General features: G+C 36.6%; 1 long non-coding RNA gene across 1 annotated transcript; it reads right to left on the reverse strand.

The window, feature by feature from the left end:
- Window positions 1748-2226, reverse strand: LOC110267596. Its single transcript, XR_002355390.1, has 2 exons — window positions 2048-2226; window positions 1748-1937 (listed from the first exon to the last, which is right to left on the reverse strand). It is a non-coding gene; the product is annotated as an uncharacterized LOC110267596 (long non-coding RNA).

Here is a 13413-nt window from a genome sequence, read left to right on the forward strand (position 1 = left end):
TTTCAATAAAAAATTATTCAGAGGTTATTCCTTTATTTTTACCATAATTTTTATTTTAATATTTTTTTAAATAATAATATACTTTAAAATATTTTATAAAAATTTAAATAAAATAAATCATACATTTATGTGTCTAAGTATGAATGTGGTTTGACTTCAAGGAGCTTAAGTAGGATTTTCAACATGAGAGCGAGTTTTGTCTTTTGGCTTTATAAATTTCGATCTCACGGTGTCAAGTTGTATTTTTTGTAGTAAATTTGTAAAAACTTTTTTTTCGATTTCTTACTTTACAACCTTTACGTTGTTATTAAGCCTCCAAATTATTGATCATTTAATTGGTTTAGCAATTATAAGCATTTGACGCATATAGTGATATAGTCACAAATTTAAATTTGTAAATATTTTTCTCTTTGGTGGAATTTTTGTATTATGTACTTTAATACTTGTCTTTTGTGAGCATGCATTTTCTGTTCTTTTTCCTACATTGCTCATCTTATAAACATGTATTGTGCTAAACTCATCTCGGGGTAAAACTTAGAATGAAGAGAATGTGGCAAGCAACGTGTCCCTATAGACGACGCTATTGTTCAGAAGTGTTTTTGCTCTTTTAAATTTAGGAGTTACCTGTACAAAATTGTAGAGAGTAGGTTGTAGACACGATGTTACCGGCATCTTCCTATTCCGAGTTGCTAATTCTCCGAGTTCGTCATTCCCAATGGTGGGGGTGTTCCTACAAGGACTCCGACGCTCGAGTTAGCATGGACCATAATAAGACATCAAGCATCTTATAATGAGAGTAGCTCATAAAAAGATAAGAGAAGCACATAACATCATAACTTCACAATATATACAGTATTCCAAATACGTATACTAAGGTATGATCTCTAACTTAGTTCTTCTTGCTACCCATGCTAACTCGAGCGTCGGAGTCCTTGCAGGAACACCCCCACCCTTGGAAATGATGAACTTGGAGAATTAGCTACTCAGAATAGGAAGATGTCGGCAACATCGTGTCTCCAACCAACTCTCTACAATTTTGTTCAGGTAACTCCTAAACTCGAAAGAGAAAAAATACTTTTGAACAATAAACTCGGGGTGAGAACATCATCCTCGAAAGGGTTCTCAGTAGAGGGTTTTTGGGAATTACTGTAATAGGATACATGAAGATAAACCGTACCAACGATTAATAATCGTCTTATGCCTCTTTTCAAAAACAACGGCTTATAAGTAAAAAGGAAATCTGAAATCCTTTTCTGAAAGAGGAACAGTTCAATTCTCAAAAACTCAAGAACCTTTCAAAACGGTTTATCTGTGCTGAACCAAAATAGTCTTTCATATTTTATTCCAAACCAGAAACACAAAACCGAAATCAACCATCAGTTCATCTCTTCCCAACCACGGCCCTAGGCCCAAACAATCCAACCAACAACCAATCACCACAATCCAACAGATTCCCAGATGCAAACACAGATAGGAAGTTCAAGCACAAACAAACAGTTATTACAAGTAGAACAGTTAGCAATTAATCACATAGGCAAACCAAGTATAAAATGCACACCCAACCAATGTCACACAAATGCATATGATGCATGCCTGTCCCTAGTGGCGGATTAAACTCGATTTCAAAGCTTTAAAGAATCAACTTCAAAACCTTACATTTCACAAGCCGCACAACAATTCAGCCAAATCAACATCCATAATCATTCGAGTCAATCAAATAATACATAAGGCAGATACAATCACCAAATACACAATATCTCACATCAGTACCCATATGTAATAATTCCAATACATAAAACACAGTTTTTGGAAAGCGCCCGTACCTCAAAATGCAAAACCATAGCCCAAATGCCTCATCAAGTCCTTTCCGTCTCAAACCGAACTGACGAAAACTAAAGCCTCAGCTCCCAGCCACTTTTGCAATAACCATAGCAACACTAATCGCAACATATAATAATCAGAACTCGATCCCACGTTACCAAGACTCATTCATTAACCAAACACAACAGAATACTAACGCGAGATTATTCGAAACATAATTTCTTACCGAAATAATACAATAAGGCAGCTGCGATTCCGAACCGGCCCCGGCAACAGCTCTGGCGGCGGCCAGAAGCTTCGGTGGATCAACTATAAAAACCGCGCAACATTAAAACCTTCTCGAAATCCAAAAAGGCAGAAACTTCAAATAAAACCCTTACTGGCCACTTTTTCCGGCGACGGCAGAAGTAGTCAGAAGCTCCGACGGTGGAACTTGGTCGCGGTAGTGGCGTTTCCCAGCGCCAGGAGCACGGTGGCACGACTGATTTCTCCCCCGGAAATGGCTATGACAGAACCAGCTTCTCCCCCTTCCGTTCACAATCCCAGCGGCAGCCACAGTGGTAGTTCTGGGCAGCTCCGGCGACAGTGGGCTCCGGCAACTCGCAGAACCCCGAGGCAGAGACAGACAGCAACTCCGGCGGCGCCAAGCTCTTTCTTGGCGAACCGAAGCAGCAGACTAGGGGGGTTTCATCTCGCTTCTTCTTCGCTGCTGGCAAGGACAATGACTACCCAGCTCCGGCGACGCGCAAGGTAGCTCCCCACTCTCTTCACCGCGAGCTCCCTCTTTGCGTGACGCCTCCCTTTTTGGTCTCTCGCTCCCCTCTGGTCGCGACATGAACGGCGGCAGCAAGGAGGGTTCGACGGACCCGAGCAGCGCGGCGGCAGCGAGCTAGGCGACTCCTTCCTCCCCTGCGCGCGCGCTCTCCCTTCTTGGTCTGTCTCTTTCTTCTCCTCTGGCTTCGCGCTCGCCGGCAGCGCCGCTGGGGATCACAAAAACAGCGGCGGCGGTGAGGAAGTAAGCGCGGGGCGGCAGCGACGACTGGGTAGTGGTCACGGCGCAGCCCTTTCCTCTCTGCCAGACCTCCCTTCTCAAGCTCCCTCCCCCATGATTTTCTGTTTCTGTTTCCTTCGTTGGGTTGCAGGTTTGCTGAAGGGAAGAAGAAAGGGTGGCGGCTGCTATGCTTGGAAATTAGGGTTTCATCATTTTGAAAACTAGGGTTTGTGTTAGGCTAGGGGTAGTTTAGTAATTTCAAATAAAAGTAGGGAATAATATGGTAATTGAAACTCAATTAAATTCAACACTAATTATATATAGAAAATACTATTTGTTCATCACTTTCACAAATTATTTTCAATAAAATGTCCAAATCAAATAATTAGAAATAGTATAATTAATTTCTCTATTTTCCAAAATAGCTGTATTAATATTTAAAATATTACTTATCCAAACCAAATCATATAAAATACTTATTATTTTATAACTATCAACTTTATAATTCAAATATAGAAAATAATCCAATAATTATAAAACTGGATAATAATCATAACTCGCCTCAAATTCGATAAATCAAAACTTGTCTTAATTATCCTTAATAAAATAATCTCTGAAATTAAGGCTATAAATAACTATATGATTTGAGACTTGATCATAATAAGACTTTTCAACGATTCTGGGTCTTACATGAGTCAAAATACTCACTTGAAAATCGAAAAAGGGTAAACGAACCCTGATCCCGGAGAACAAAGTCTCATACATCCACAACCAATCCGAGACAGTATCGGCGTGCTCATTTACGTGGAACAAATGGTCCCCGAATCTCAGGACAGAGAAAATATACAAGTTGCTAATATCAGAATAAAAAATAATTCGAACTTCTCGTAGATTACCAAGCTCATACTGTTTGATAGTGGAAGGAGTGGTTTTAATCTCCTCGTACACCCAACCGTAGATTTTTACCTCGAGCTTGCTATTTATCCTTTGAATAGGGGCAGGTCGGGGTCTCGGCAAATTCGCACTGCCACAACCACGAGCCACAATGACCTTTTTCCTAGCCATCACCTATAGGGGCACCACTACTACCTCACTACTACTATCAGGAAGCAAAAATTCTAACACTACAAAATTTTGGCTAAGAAAGCAAAAAATAAAATTCAGGAAACACAAGAATAGGGGCAAGTAGAATCACTAAATTATATGGAAAAAACTTAAACAGTGGTTCCCCAACTACATTCAGCCTAATCAAAAGTAAATAACCAAAAGGAAACATGTGAAAAATTGCAATAAGCATCAAACAAGTATCCATAGAACAGGAAGAATAAACGAAGATTCACAAGTGGAAAGCTCCAAAAAGGAAAAATTACATGCAAGAGCAAAGAGGTATCAGAATCACTAACCTTAAAAAAGTTAATAGAAAGGGTATCGACAACGATGAACTTAACAAAGACAAAGAAGAAACTGCTCGAAGAAGAAGAGGAAGACTTCGTTTGCGCGAAGTGGAAGAGTTTTTGGAGAAAGTGGGAGAGTGTTGGTAAACATTGGAAATGAAAGGTAAAGTGAAGAATAAAAGTTATTTAATTTCAAATTAATGTTGCATTTATTGCAGAGAGAGAATAGAACTGACAGTTCGTGGAATGGGGGAATCATAACCGTTTTTAAATTAAATAAACCTTTCAAAATTTCGATCTAAAGGAAGGGCTTAACTCATGAACTCGGATACCTCTGACCCGATGGCCCAGGTCCAAAACTCCGAGTTGGGGCACTATTTCGAACAAAAGCAAGCATAACCGACCAAGAGATTAAAGTTGTAACCGACCTTATGGGATAACGGCCGGATACCACAATGGATATGCCACCATAATTTCGTAACCACCGAATCCCAACAAATAATGTGTCGTAATGAGCATTTAATGTCAGAAAAAGGCAACCCAAAAGGACAAAGACTAAAAAGGAGAGGCAACCACCAGGTAAACACACGAAAACTCACTTATAACCTCACAAACTTTAGTATCGGAGTGTCTTGCAAGTTGTCCACCCGGCCTGGTTCTGCATTTGACGAAGTTGGGATCTCCTACCTCCACCTCTTTAGATCGTGACCACGCTCCGAGCACGAACACAATATTTGAATGAAATTTGCTTATACATGATTTATTAGATATTTTTAAACGTGATCAACCACCTATTTGATAAATAAATAAATAAATAAAAAGAAAATTGTGCTAAAAGACCTATTAACCAACTTTGTCAATGTAGCAACCTCGTCAAATACGCGACGGGGACACGAACCTGATGTAGGCTAATCACATTCTTATAAATGAACATGAGAGGCAAAGCATCAACCATGAATGAGTAACTCCATTCATCTTTAGAGGTAGTGAGCAACATCAATCAACTTAATTCCTTAGAAATTAAACATTCGTGAAAAAATCTACATAGACCTCATCGTTTAAACTTTAGAGTCTATGCTCCATTAACCACAAACCTTGATGAGGAAAGCATTATCCAAATAAGCTCATCATGAATTGCTACCAAGAAACGAATAAAATTTAACAAAAATACACTAGATGATGAATATGCAAGTAATCCTTTAATCATAAAGGAAGAGGGGAGTCATTATTGGTGATAAGGATAGTTTTCTACACCATCGGGAGGTCAAGCTTTGTTTGCACTGAATTTGCCAATGCATTAGTTGTTAACTCCAACAAGCTCGGGATAATGAGATAGTTGGCAGCCTACAAAAGATTTGAAACTCTTAGAGCATGTACACTAGAGTTTTTCAGCAAATATGCACATCTTTTCCAAAGCTGAGCTGACATCTACCATTTAATAATTAATGTCAAGAACAAGAACTGAGTATGTATGTGATATATCGTTAATAAACTCACCTCATTCAAATTGGAAAGAATATTTTTGTTCCGCTTCAAGTAGAAAGTGGCCTATCTCTTGAAATGATTCACCACGATCCCACGAAAATTCTATTTCTTTTGACAGAAGTCAAGGATCTACGAAAGAATATCTCTAACAATGGGTACCTCGACCTCATGCAAATTAGAATTAAAATCAATATGGTCTTGCACAAACAGGGATTTAGCAGTTGCAACCAGGGGCAGAATTTAGTTAAGACAAGGGGGGCATGGCCCCAAACTTTTGGTAAAAAAATTAGTAATACTTTTTCAAAAAATAAAAAATTAGTTCAGCTGACTCAAATACTTCGCTATGACTTAAAATACCAAAGTTCAATCTTCATCTCTTGCTTTTATTGTACAATAATTTTTAGTTTTAAATATCCAAAACATGTTGGATTTGGACTGAATTGAGTGTATTTGCATCTCTCTATTCAATAAGCAACACTCCCTTTATTTTTGAGTTCAAATATAAAAAATTAGGTATTTTTATTTATGTAATTTAATATTATTTTATATTTTACTGTTTATTTAATTTAATTTTTTATATGATAAAAAAATATTAGAATATTCAATAAGTATTGATATTATTGTATTTGTATAAATTGATAAAAAAATTCAATAAATATTATAAATTTTAATATTTGTCATTCTAACTTTTTTTTTACATATTTTACAGAATATATATTCAAATTTTTATATAAAATAATCATGAAAAATCAAAGAATTAATGCATTTTTTAAGAAGAATGCTAATATTCAAGAAGGAAAACATATAACTTTTACAATATAAACACATGTAGATAGTTCTTCTACTTTAATGAATCACGAAGAAAGTGAGATACAATTTCCAAAAGTTTAAAGAGTTGCATCGAGTTTGACCTTATTTCTTTGAAACAAAATCCTGAAAAACGGCTTCAAATTTGACAATATCAATTATCACCCAAATCAGAGAAATGAGGTTAGACGAACTTATCTTAAATGGGATCCATATCAAAAGCATCTTGACAATTATCTTCTATCTGGCTCCCCCAAAATTTTGTTTCAAGCTCCGCCACTAGTTGCAACACTCTTGCCCACCTTCAAGACAGGTCCATCGCAACTTCTTAAGGAAATTTGATCCATTTCGGGAAGTATGTTTTGATACAGAGAAAGGGCAGAGTTCATGGAAGGGATGGGATTCCACGAGACTCTCGAAATCCTTGTAAAGGGGCTTGGCCGAGTTACCAACTTTAGTGAGCCATTGTCTTAAGTCTTTACAAGCAACTACCATGTCTGAGTCTTTAGTTGAGTCATCACAAATATTGTCCAATTCAGTCAGGATGGTCTCTTTGTGTGTCTTGTCACTAGCCACATAGATAAAATAATGGAACATTTGTCGGCTCAAACAGTCATTGAGGCCCTTCAGCTCCTTGGTTGGGATCAGGAGTTTTTTAGCAGCCTTCTTATTTGTCAAAGCCAACAAGCTTGATATATGGAGTTCTTTCGCAGCCTACGAAACACATACCCACTGAAACTTTATTGATATGCAAACTAAGTGTATAAGAAAGTTTTACAGAAACTGTTAGTCTAGGAAGTAGAATTCAGGTCACAACAATGAGAAACAATGTAATGAGGGATAATAAAAATAAGAAAGAGTACTAAGGAGGACGCATGTATATTAACAAAAACAACTATGTTAGGTGTATACTAAAATCAACTACTAAGATAGAATACACATTAGAATATAAAATATAGGAAGAGTTTCAAGTGTATCGAGAATATCGGTGTTCCAGTTATTTTAACTTTTGATATAAATTATAAAAAATATATATAATATATATTAATTAAAATCAACTATTAAAACAACTGAAACACCGATATTCTCCGATACACTTGAAATTTTTCCCAAAATACATATTAAAAGTGAGATTAGTACTAACTTTAACTAATGATTGCTACTCTAATCTGTAGCCCCCTTTTTATAGGGTTATATTATTGGAACATCGTGTATTCCATTGTCCATTTCGTACCAAAAGCTGTTGTGTCCGTGTTAAACCAATTATTTTCTGGAGTAATGGTTTTAATATGCTCTGGTGCATTACCTGGATCCTCATAACCTAGTGTTTTCTGACCGTTGATATCACTTTTGCCAATCATTAATCATTAATTATTAATTATAACAAATAGCTCCCAATATATTTCTTGCCTATAATTGTATAGTTTGACCAACCATGTAAAAAATATATATAAGTATATAAACCATATCAAATTCTTGTAATAGATTTATGCATGATCAAAATTAAAAATTTAATAATAATTAATTCTTTATTTTATTACTTTATCATTCTCTTCATTTTATAAAGAATAAATGGACAAAAGTACACACATAAAAATTTTGGGTGGATAAATATACATTCCGATCTTTTGAAATATTCAATGTACACATGAAAGATTAGTAAAGATGGACAATAATGACATGCCGTTAATTGGGGTCCATTTCTGTTAAATTTACTACATACGAAAAAAAGTAGCTTGACAAAGTGGACTGTATAATGAGGGTTAGGTGAAAATTAGTTAATTTAAAAATTTAAAAAATAAAATAAAATAAAAAATCAAAGTGTATTGAGTGTCCTAATTTCGTAGAAAAATCTATCTATTACCTCAGTTATTGTAGCTATTCCAATTGCAATAGCTTTCAAAAATTGAGAGACAAGAGGTGAAGTTCATTCTAAGTTTGAGGATAAATCGAGATTATAACGCTCCGAGTTTTTAAAAATTAAATAATGAGTTAATCATGATTTATTATTTTATTTAAAAAAAATTATTTTTCTAAAAGTAATTAAATTAAATTTTATGATACTTTAAATTTAAAATTTATTAAAATTTTTAAATTATTTTTATTACAATGAGATGAGGAAAGAAATGAAAGACGTAGCTTATATATATATATATATATATATATAACATTCACTTATTAAATATATAAACTTACTAATCATTCATCATTATCACCACCGAATTATACACAACAAAAGGGAAAAGAAAGTGTTAACGTGACTTGCATGTATTTATAGATATACATATATACATGACACCTATCTTTCTATTTATTAATCACCATTATCATCCTTAGTTCATTTGGTTTCTTTCATCACCGAAACAAAAATCAAGGAATAAGGGAAAGAAAGAGTGACCGAGGGTAAAGGAGAGAAATCGTGGAACCTCCGAGCTTTTGATTTCGATTTTTTACGATCCGTAACTCCAATAAAAAATTTAATTCGATAAAAGAATTCGTATCCTCTTTTTCTATATATTGGTGTTACTTTTGTCCGGTAGAAGTTGATGGTGACGTAGCTCCTCTTTTTTCTTGAGTTCGGCCAATTAGAGTTCTAGGAGGTACACATAATTTCTGACGTTCTTTTCTTGGTAGCTCGATCAGAAAGCTTCTTCGGAGTCTCGAATATTTTGATTTTATATGGAGGTAAGGTTTGGTAATTTTATAATCATTAAAAGTGAATTGGATGAATGAATGTTGGTTTGATTGATTACTGTTTGAGTTTGATTAAGTCTATGTTGAATTTATGTTGAATTATTATTGTTTGCTTGAGATTTTGGATCGGCTATGTATGAACAACCAGTTAGGGTGTTACATTATGGTATCAGAGTAGTTCGTTCCTATTAAAGCCTTAAAAATGGACTGACTATGTTTCACTGTGTACTCTGAGTGTCTGTTATGCGATAGGACTTGTCTTAATGACAAGAATTTAGACTTTATATGCATGACTGTTTGTTAATTAACGCTGTTAGCTTACCATTGCACACCTCATGGTATTAAGTTTGGCCAACCTAATACTAATGATTTATGTAACACCCTACCATACAGAGTCTTATGCTTAAGTCATAATTCAGAGATGGCAAGGTATTACGACCTCTAAAATAAAAATTTAGTACGTATAGTAGTATGAATGATTGATTATAACTAGGAGCCTTTATAGAAAAAGGGGTAAACAAAAAAAACCGTAACTCGAAAGCGCTACACTCCGATCGATAACGCAACGAGCAAAGGATAAGCGAACGCGAGATTATATATATACAAAGGAGTGTCAAAAACAGGAATATCAAGACTCAAAATCCGGCTGCGAAGATAACCGGTCCGAGCATAGCAATATATACATATAATAAAATAAGGAAAACCCCAAAGAAAACCCAAAGGGACACAAATACAGAAATCTAATCTCCAAAATCCCCTCTAGAAGGAGTCATCACAGTTTGTATTATTTAATGGAGATAAAAATATCTAAACAAGATATATAAACCAAAACAGAGTCCCAAGAACAAAGGATCTTCGCTAATCCAGAAGTCTCCAGCATGCCTCAACGAGAAGTCTCGCGTCCTGCATCTGAAAACCACAAAATCCGCATGGGTGAGAACCAGAGGTCCTCAGCATGGTAACAGCTTCCACATATATAATACATAATAATAGAGGAAAGCCGAAGGCAATCCTAGAACTTCCTCCAGATAATATCAAAGCTTATAAACAAGCTAAACCATAAGTGGCAACTGACTAAAGATCCTTCAGTCTAACTAATACTTCCCTTTCCAATTCCTTCAGACCTCCCAACCACCAGCAGGAGTATAATATAGCAAGCACAGTTATATCAGACAAGAGATTTACAAATAGAAACAGATAAGGCATTTAGAAAATTAGCAAGTAATATGCAGTCAAATAGGTAATCTCAAACAATTCATGTAGTATGCTTATGATGCATGCCTGTCCCTAGTGGCTGATGATATCATCTGTCGGTTATAGAGCCAACCCGACAAGTCCTGGTAGCTAACCATTGGACTGTCCCTCTGTCGCGCATTCCCAACTCGAGTTATACTCATCTGAAACTTGATCATAATCATAATCCATATCCATCACCCTCACTGGTGAATATTTACGGGGGTGAGCTCATCCGGGGCTTTCACAGTGCCCGGCCACACTTACGACATAGGGTCAACAGAGTATCAAGTCTCAACCTGGAGCACGTGGTGGCTAGCCACTGCTACTACCCAGGAAAACTCGTATCTCAGATAGTGGAAGTGCAACATTCACAATTCATTCAACAACATATATGCATTTATACTTAGCCATAATCATGGCTCCGCCGTAACACGGCAATAATCTAGCCATCCGGCTCACGGTTAAATCCATAACCAGCCAATTCATTAACAATTACGGCCCTTCGGCCCATGGCATAACAAGCACTTCCATCGCCATTCTCCGCATCTCACATAATCATCTTTGATCCTTATTGATCATTCATTTTTCCCTTGCTTCACTCGCAAGTTACCACATTCACTAGCCCTTTTCCTCATGCTAGGCATATCATAATGATTTAAGATATAAGTGGTGAGATCGGAGGCTTAGAAGTATGAAATTTGGCTTTTAAAACTCAAAAATCAACTTTGGGATGAAAACAGGGCCACGCGTACGCGCACTCTACGCGCACGCGCGGATGGCCAAAAACTCATCGACGCAAAAGCGTCAGCCACGCGTACGCGTGGGTGCTCTTTCGCCCAGGCACAAAACTGGCACAATTCTGGCACAACTCTCTGGAAAATAGCTGGGCATATGGCGCAGCGCATCGACGCGCCCGCGCACACCACGCGCACGCGTGGATGGTGCTTCCTGGAAGAATGGCGCGCACGCGCCAAGTGCGCCTACGCGCGGAGGGTTATTCTGCTAAAAATTTTCTAAATTAAAAGCTGCAGAATTCACAGATTAAACCCCCAATCTTCCGACGGTCATAACTCTCTCATTTTAAATCATTTTTCACCCGTTCTTCGAACGGCATGGACATCCCGGATCCAATTTCATTTCTAAACAGATTTGGCACAAATCAGAGATCTGTAGTCCAAGTTATGTCCCATCAAAGTATGCCCAAAAACCATATTTTCATACAAAACCACAAAGTGCCATTTTCAAAACGAGCCACTTTCAACTCTTTTCAAAATCAATCAAAACATGCCAATTTCAACCCTTTTCTTTGAAATCATTCAAAATATACCAAAATCAACAACAAGCCATCCTCAACTCACACATTGACACTTTACCAAGATTTCCAAAACCACCATACAACCATTTTAACACTTCTCAATCAAATGGCTAAAGGACAAACACAATATCATGTCATACATCCCTCCTCATCCCAATTTCCAATAATACCATTTTCAATCAACCATCATTATACAGGACCAACATCATACTCACCATCAACATGGTACCACCCATCAATTCAACCCCAATCATCCATCAAGCATATATCACAACATGCATTTCTCATATATCACACAATCAAGGCATCAATATTCATAATCACATATATGATCACATCATATATCTCAACCATTCAACAACATCAACAATTCAATGCCTATCTTAGGGCCTCTAGCCTAAGTATTTCCTATCACATTACATATTAGATACGGGAAACCGAAACCATACCTTAGCCGATTTCCCAAGCTCAACCGGAGCACTTCCAAACTACTTGTCCACAAGCTCTCAAGGTATCAACACCTCCAAAAACAAATTTTATCACACAAAACCCTCTCCCAAGCTTTCCAAAATCACCAATTCAAGCTCCAATATTCACATATACACAACCTAAGCCACAATCATCATACCCATACACAACATCTCAATACCCAAACATCATAGAACAATAAATTACACTAGAATTGAGAATCTTATCACACCCAAGGTCCAAGGAGACAAGATTAACCTTCTCCTTCAAGAGAGTTGGGTCCTATAACATCAAAGAGCCCAAAATCTCAACATTTTTGCGCATGAAACTCGAAATCAAGGCTGGAAATTCGAAGAGCAAAACGTAGCTTACCTTAAGATTTATTGTATGAGTTTTGTAGAGCTCTCCGCGGTGAACGCGTGGCCGCAAACGGTGTGGCAATCGGAGCTCTAGATCAAAAGTTATGGTGGTTTGAAGATCAAGTGAGAGATAGAACTTGAGAGAGTGTTCTTCCCTTCTTCTCCACTATTTTCAGCGTGTGTGTAGCAAATAAGGAGAGAGAGTGCTGAAAACTAGGGTTTTGGTTTAGTTATGTTGGGCCAAGGGCCCATTTTGGGTCCGGTTGGCCCGGTTTGTTCCGTTCGGTCCAATCTTGGTCCGATTTCTATAAAATTGGTACCGAAATTCTCGTCTCAATTTTCTCTATCATATTAAGCCATAAAATAACATTTTTTGGCTTTCTAAAATAAATTATCATTTATGGGTTAATTAGCCGTTAATTAACCGGGTCTTACAGTTTATGTATATGGAAACACTAATGGATTATCATAGACGAAATAGGAGTAATAGATAATGCGAATTACAGAGTTTTGGAATGTTAGAGGTTACGAAGATAGCTCAGTTCTGAAGTATAATCTTTATTCGTGTTACACGAACTCATGCCATCTCTTCTTTCATTATCTTCATTGAAATTGTTGCCTTGGATTTTTTCAGAATGTGATCTGATTATTTCCTGACCTCTTCCAAACATTATCTTTGATATTCTTGTACTTCTCTTTATGGACCTTATTTTCTTTAGTTTGAGTTTAAACTTGTTTCAATATGACAATTTTTGAGGACAAAAATTTTTGTAAGGTGGGTGAGATATAATGCCTTGAGTTTTTTTAAAAATTAAATAATGAGTTAATTATGATTTATTATTT

This window comes from Arachis ipaensis, chromosome B10 (genome assembly GCF_000816755.2).
Source record: "Arachis ipaensis cultivar K30076 chromosome B10, Araip1.1, whole genome shotgun sequence".
In the NCBI taxonomy this organism is placed as follows: Eukaryota; Viridiplantae; Streptophyta; class Magnoliopsida; order Fabales; family Fabaceae; genus Arachis; species Arachis ipaensis.